The 6,370-nt window shown below is 38.1% G+C and overlaps 1 protein-coding gene across 1 annotated transcript in view; it reads right to left on the minus strand.

The window, feature by feature from the left end:
- TMEM47 (transmembrane protein 47) overlaps positions 1-6,370 on the minus strand; it is a 146,334-nt gene that overhangs the window by 12,346 nt on the left and 127,618 nt on the right. The window lies entirely within an intron of this gene.

Consider the following 6,370-nt stretch of genomic DNA (forward strand, 5'->3'; position numbering starts at 1 on the left):
TTCCCTCTCTCCAATAACAGGCATCAAGAAAAAGAATCACATCACTATTTACTGATTATCACTACTATTTAGTAGTTCAAAGAGGATGATCTAAAATCACCTTGTGGGAAAAGGACCTATGGATCCAGTGCATCTCATTATATTGAAAATACCAGCACTCATTCAGAATAAAATGTCCAAATGCATTACATAGTGCAAAGAATGTAAGATTATTTCCAAAGTGAATTTAGAGATATTATGGTTACCAAAATAATAAATGACAATAAAAATTCATTATTTTCTTGAAAAGAGAAAAAGTCAGGGTTTTAAAAACAGTACATCCAATTTTAAGAGGGATCTAATCTGCTGAAGATACCAACAGGGTTTAGGAAAGGAAGTCTGGCAGCTACTATCACCAAAAAGCCTTCATATATTATATGAAAAAGGACAAAGGGGATTAAAAGAAGAAAACCAGTAGAAGAGCTATAAAATAATTGCTAAAAAATAAAGTTATTTTAAAGGTGTGTTTGTGCAAGTACACACATTTATTGTCATTCTTTTTTAGAAATCCAGGCACGTTGTTTACTAATACTTTAATTACTAAGTACTCAACCTTCCAAGCTATTTTACTCCCCGTTTTCTTACTGGACCAAAGCACAAGGCTGGGAACAATCTCTCATTCTCCTACCATCAGCATGCAATCTCTAATGTCAGTTTGTTGTGTGTCCCACTGCTTTACTATTATTGGGATGGAAATACAATTTTAGTTATGGATGAGAATGCTGTGAAGAGTGCGTTTTAATGTTGACATGATCCTTCAGAAACACTAAGTGGCTAGTGCACTGGTGATTTAGAAAGTATTCTTCCAATATCAGAGTGCATTACAGATATAAAATACAGAAATAAATAAACAGAATGAACCACTTCAGAACAACATGAAAGCAACCCTTGCACTAGAAAATTACACAGATACAAAGAATAGACACATAAATCCATATCGCCCCAAAGTTAAAAGCCATACAAAATTGATGAAATAAATCAAAGTGCCAGACGGGAAAACTCAGAAACTAAGATTTTTGAAAGCTACTAGAAATAATAAAAAATTAAATGTTATCTTCACATTGATCAGACGTCAAAGTCTAATGCAAACAAAAGGTGTGCAACATCGGAGTCGCAACTAAACAGAAAAAAAGTTGAGTATCCCATTGCCTTCCAAACCCACATCAGCAAGATCACCAAACAAATGAAAGCAACTAAAGATGATATAAGTGTGGAGTTAGAATACAGTTTAACTTCCAGGACAGATATATCTAAGGATTTTAGAAAGGTTAAAAAATAAACAAGCTACCTTACTATAGTACTGATGTGGGAGGTAAAAGGACAAATGAGTGTTGGGAGACACCCACACTCCCAACTAAAAAAGAACTGATTTAGTTACACAAAATTAATTTCTTGAGTAATAGAACCTACTCAGTGATGTTGACAGTAGCACAAAACTGAGGCCCTTAATGTTCCTTGCTACTAGCTGAGGATTAGGTATTGAACATTGTGCTCTGAACCACAATGTCTGGAATCGCCTCTTTATATCCAGCCTTCGTTCACAGGAGCATACAATGCCACCAGCCTTTGCCTTGAGCTGCAGCTGAGGGGGATTCTGGCTAAAGAACATCACCAAGGTCAGACATCAGTGCACAAGAATACTGGTCTGAATTTTCCTATCTTGCCTACCATGGAAACTACAGGTTTAAATCTCCTTGTCATCTTAAGAAAAACCTTAACTTTCAGTTCCGAATGCCATTTGATCTGGTGACAAAATAAAGCTTATGTTGGATCAAGGAAGTAAAATCTTCTGCACAGGCCTATAACTTAACAGCAACTATTTTTCTAAGAAAAAATCTAGGCCACTGGACTTTATGGAAAAGAAAAGAAAAGAAACATACAAAGAAAACTGAATCACTATCTCTGAAGGAAGAACACACCATAAGTTAGCTACAACAATATAACCACATACAGCAAACACAGTTTGCTACAATAAAAATCTGTAGTGTTCCTCGGACTACCCAGGAGTGATTTATAATGCAATATCAAAATGGGAACAGCAGATTGCTTTGTTACATAGCGTTACTGATACACAGAACATAAACATCATAAGCCTACTTTAGAGTATCCAAAATATGCTTGCGCCATTTCTAGGCATGCACCAATCTTGCAAATAAGTTACTGTACTCAGTTCAGGAGCCTTGGCAGTTCAGTGAGAATTCTTGTTCTCACAGAGATAGAAACATACATGAGTAAAATGAGATCTTATAGATTACTAGTTTTATGGACTCAAAACACAGTTTGGTTACACTTTAAGAATGCACATCAGTATTTTTCCCTGTACATCACTACAGTTTATTTACACTACACAACCACTAAGAGAAATGTTAGTAACTAATAAAATCCCACTTCCACAAATCTTAATAAACACTGTCATCCACACCAAATGAAGTCGCTTTGTTGGTTTGTAACTGTAAAGCCAACAGAAAGCAAAACTTCTTTTCAGTGTTCCTCCATTTTAGCAGTATGATAAGAATTACACTGATAATGCCACCTGTCCCATCCAAACAACTAGAATTAACACACTTTTGACAATCTTTAACTAACCTGAGACAGATTTCTTAAGAAAAGCCTCACTTAATGTATACTATTTTTAGGTCTGAAAATCCAAACATGTTTTTGTACCACACAAGAAGCATCACAATGTCTATAACCATGGGAAATATATACTGCAGTTCTCACGGTGATAGTAGTGTTTGCATAATTTTGATTATAACAATCTGCGTATTAGTTTAGGGATGTGGGTTTCAATATTTGGAAATACATATAAATACACACTTAGGTACTTAACACATTTTCAAAACATATATCATGTAAAATTCATTAAAATTACCAGATTCAGATAAAAAATATAAATGAACCTGCAAATCATGATGATAATGTTTCTTTACAGTTATTTCCTCATACTTGCAGGAGTACCTTTTTGCAAGGACAGCTTAGTCTCATTGCTCTTTGGAAATTCTGCCTGTTTCTTAATGATATGGAAGCACAGTGTTATTTGCACACTGAAATGTGTGACTCTCCTCCCTTCTTCCCTCCAGCTGAAACAACCTAAGGCTTTAAGCTGTATATTCATTTTTAACCAAAAGCAGCTCTACCTGCTCTATTTCTTGGGCAAAATAATACATCAGTATTGGGATAAAATCAGAAAAAGCCATAAAATGAATGTGAAAACATCTCAAAGTTCTGAAATGTTTATTTTAATAAACTAGGGCATTTTTCAACATGAGAAAGAACAACACAGAAAGCTAGCACTGTCATAGATTTAATGTTTTCAGCAAGTTCCCCCCAAATTAAATATTTTATCTATACGGTATTCTACAGTAAAAGAAGCGGTGGACATAAAAACATACTGTGGAATACATGAAACATTTGTGTATAGGGCTCTTTCAGATAATGCAAGTGAATTGAATTAATCTCTTAAGAAACAATCAAGTATGCCTTTCATACAATGGTTCTCCACGGAGTCCTCTCCTCATAAAGGCTGAAGTAAGAAAATGCATGCAGCTGTTACATGATGACGGTTATGACTGACCTTCTTCTAGCACTTAACAAAACCTTGGTAAGAAACAAAACACAACAACACTCTTAAGTAAATTTTTCTCATTCATTGCAAAGCTTCCACTTATCATATACCTGCCCTCAGCCAATAAATATTCTTAGAAATTGTAATATAGAATTTAAATTCAAGAATAATTAATTTGAAAAAATGTGTCAAGTAAGGCACCCACGCATAAGAAATTAAATATAACCCACTGAATGTCATATCAACTAAGATAAATAAGATAGCTAGACATACTCCTAATTGCCTCATATTCAAAACTATTTCTAAGTTTATAAACACTCACCAGCTTAGCCATTGAACAGCCACCAAGTTTAAAAAGTGTATTGAGTATATAAAACCACAAAAGTAGAATCTAGTGTCTAAAAGTGCATTTGTCACAGGATCAGTAAGATTTATTCTTCCTTCATCACGATCAGATGCACAGACTTCTTGTGGAAGGCCAAGCTCCACTGAATTCAGTGGGAATACTGAGGTAAAGCGAGTACTGCTGTGGCCATTAAGTTCTCACATAAAATTATTCCACAGAGAAGTCAGTCCTTTGGAACATCCCCTGAGCCGAAATGGTGGTTTTTAAGGAGATGCTCAGACAAATTCTGCTCTGGCTAAAGATGTGTCCATAAATTACTCCGTTCATACTCCTCTGCTCTTCTACAGCCAGCACCACAAGTACAGTCTTTTGAGACCCAGTAGCATAAACTCCTGCACACTGCAGAAAGAAGTGCTTTCTTGCAGAATCCATACCAAACCCCCAGTGAGTTGCTCTAGCCACAGCTTTCCACAGTGGAAAAATCACAATAAATGAGTATTTTCTGTTCGTTGTCAGTTTGTACAGTATGCTTATTACTGCTAGCTGCTGCACAGGTATACTCTGGCTTTTACATTTTATTTTATGGATTAAGATTTTTCCAAAGTAAGAAGATGATTTGTGTGTGTGGATCCTAAAGTCACCTAGACACTTAAAAAGCACTATCAGAGCTGTGGGAGCCAGCCAGCTGTGGCTGAATGCATAATTTCCTTAAGACAGAACTCTATACCAAGGCTTTCTTCTGGAAGCCATTAATTTGAACACATGAAGTAATGTGAGGTCACAGATATGTTAAAAAGAAGTTGTTTGTGAGAGACAAAACTATTTTCTGCTTTTTCTTCAACAGGAGCTTTACATACTGAGCTATTACCAAAGAAATTACTCTTCATCCACACACAGCAGCATGTAGGACAAAGCCCTCAATAACCCAAGTCTTGCACAACACAGGTGGTCTTAAACAGTGATGCTTTCTTATGCTTTCTTATAGCTCTAATTCACTAGGATTTTTACAACCACCAAACAGAAAATTGAGCATTTTATATATAAATTTCTAAGTGCCTCATAAGGATAATTCAGCAGCTCCACATAAGGCATCAGTCACTTTCCATTTACTGTAGAAGAAACTTGTAGGAGGGTTTAGTGCTCCTGATGCTGAGTGGAGCATCGTTAGATGGATCCCTCTTAGAACCAGCCAAAGAGAACAAGCAGAGACACATGTCCAAAAAACAGTTAGCTGGGGCAAACCCAGATATGCCTGTGTCTTGTCTTGCCAAGACACGGAATGCTGACTCATGAAGGAGGAAAGGCAGACACCTCCTTATCTGCAATGTACCAAGGGTTAGAGGCCTTCTCAGAAACTGCAAGGTCTTTTCTTCCCAGCTCTGGCTCCAAACTTGAACCTCTGCTCCCATTTCCCAGTACTCAACCACTAGAGTAGACTGAAACAGCTCTCCTCTTTCGCCTGCTAGATCCAAAACAGAAAAAGATGAGATCTAAGGGGGTCTCTCAACGAACAGGTACAAGGGAATCTAAATCTGAATCTTGCTTTGAAGTGCTTCTTACCTAACTGATCCCTTTCAACTTTCTGGTGCTGTTGACACACCCTTTCACTGACATACGAACATGCTAAGCGTTACTGTAAGGCAGCCCAGATTCAGGGTTGTCTCACCTTTGAGGGAAAAAGACCTTAGCGGTCACCTACAGAGTTGCTTAGCGGTCACCTGCAGAGTTGCACCTACAGTCTCGCTTGGGCTCCTCCTATGGCTTTCCTTTACTCCACAGCAAGATAACCATGATAAGAGGGGAAGAGGCCAGCTCCATTCCAGGCAAGGTAACAGCCTGCTGGCATGATGCTGCAGGCAGTAGGTGCTCTATCACCTACCCTCCTCAGCCTAGGAAGGACATGCTTGCTGGGTTGGGGGAATAATTAGGCAGCCACTGCACAGTTTGCTCACCTTTCAAGGGCAAGCACAAGCTCCCCTGTTTTCCACCTGAAGATGCCACTGAGCATGCAGGGAGCAGTTTGGTTTCCAGAGAAGTGAGCAGCACACAAAGCAGAAATGGTCTCAGTTTCTCAGGGTGGTCTCTACAGCTTCAGCTGCCATGTTCATCACACCGTGTGGCTCAGACTGCTAGACTCAAACTTTCTGTGTGCTTTGACAGCACCGGAAATTTTATCTCCCCTCTCTACAAAGAGATCAGGCTGAACAACAAAAGCAATAAAAATTATGGGAAGCAACCCTGCTATTGTGCAGAGACTGATTTTGCAAGACAAGATGGTCTAATGCCTGGGAGGGGGGGTTACAGATGTATGAGCGACTTGAAACATAGCAGGTGCTTGCTTATCTGCCCACTGACACACATCTCCCCTGAAGATTAAAGCTTACATTTCTTATATACAAAATATATACACTTGGGGGGGG

This window comes from Athene cunicularia (genome assembly GCF_003259725.1).
Source record: "Athene cunicularia isolate RWA chromosome 1 unlocalized genomic scaffold, athCun1 chr1_part1, whole genome shotgun sequence".
In the NCBI taxonomy this organism is placed as follows: domain Eukaryota; kingdom Metazoa; phylum Chordata; class Aves; order Strigiformes; family Strigidae; genus Athene; species Athene cunicularia.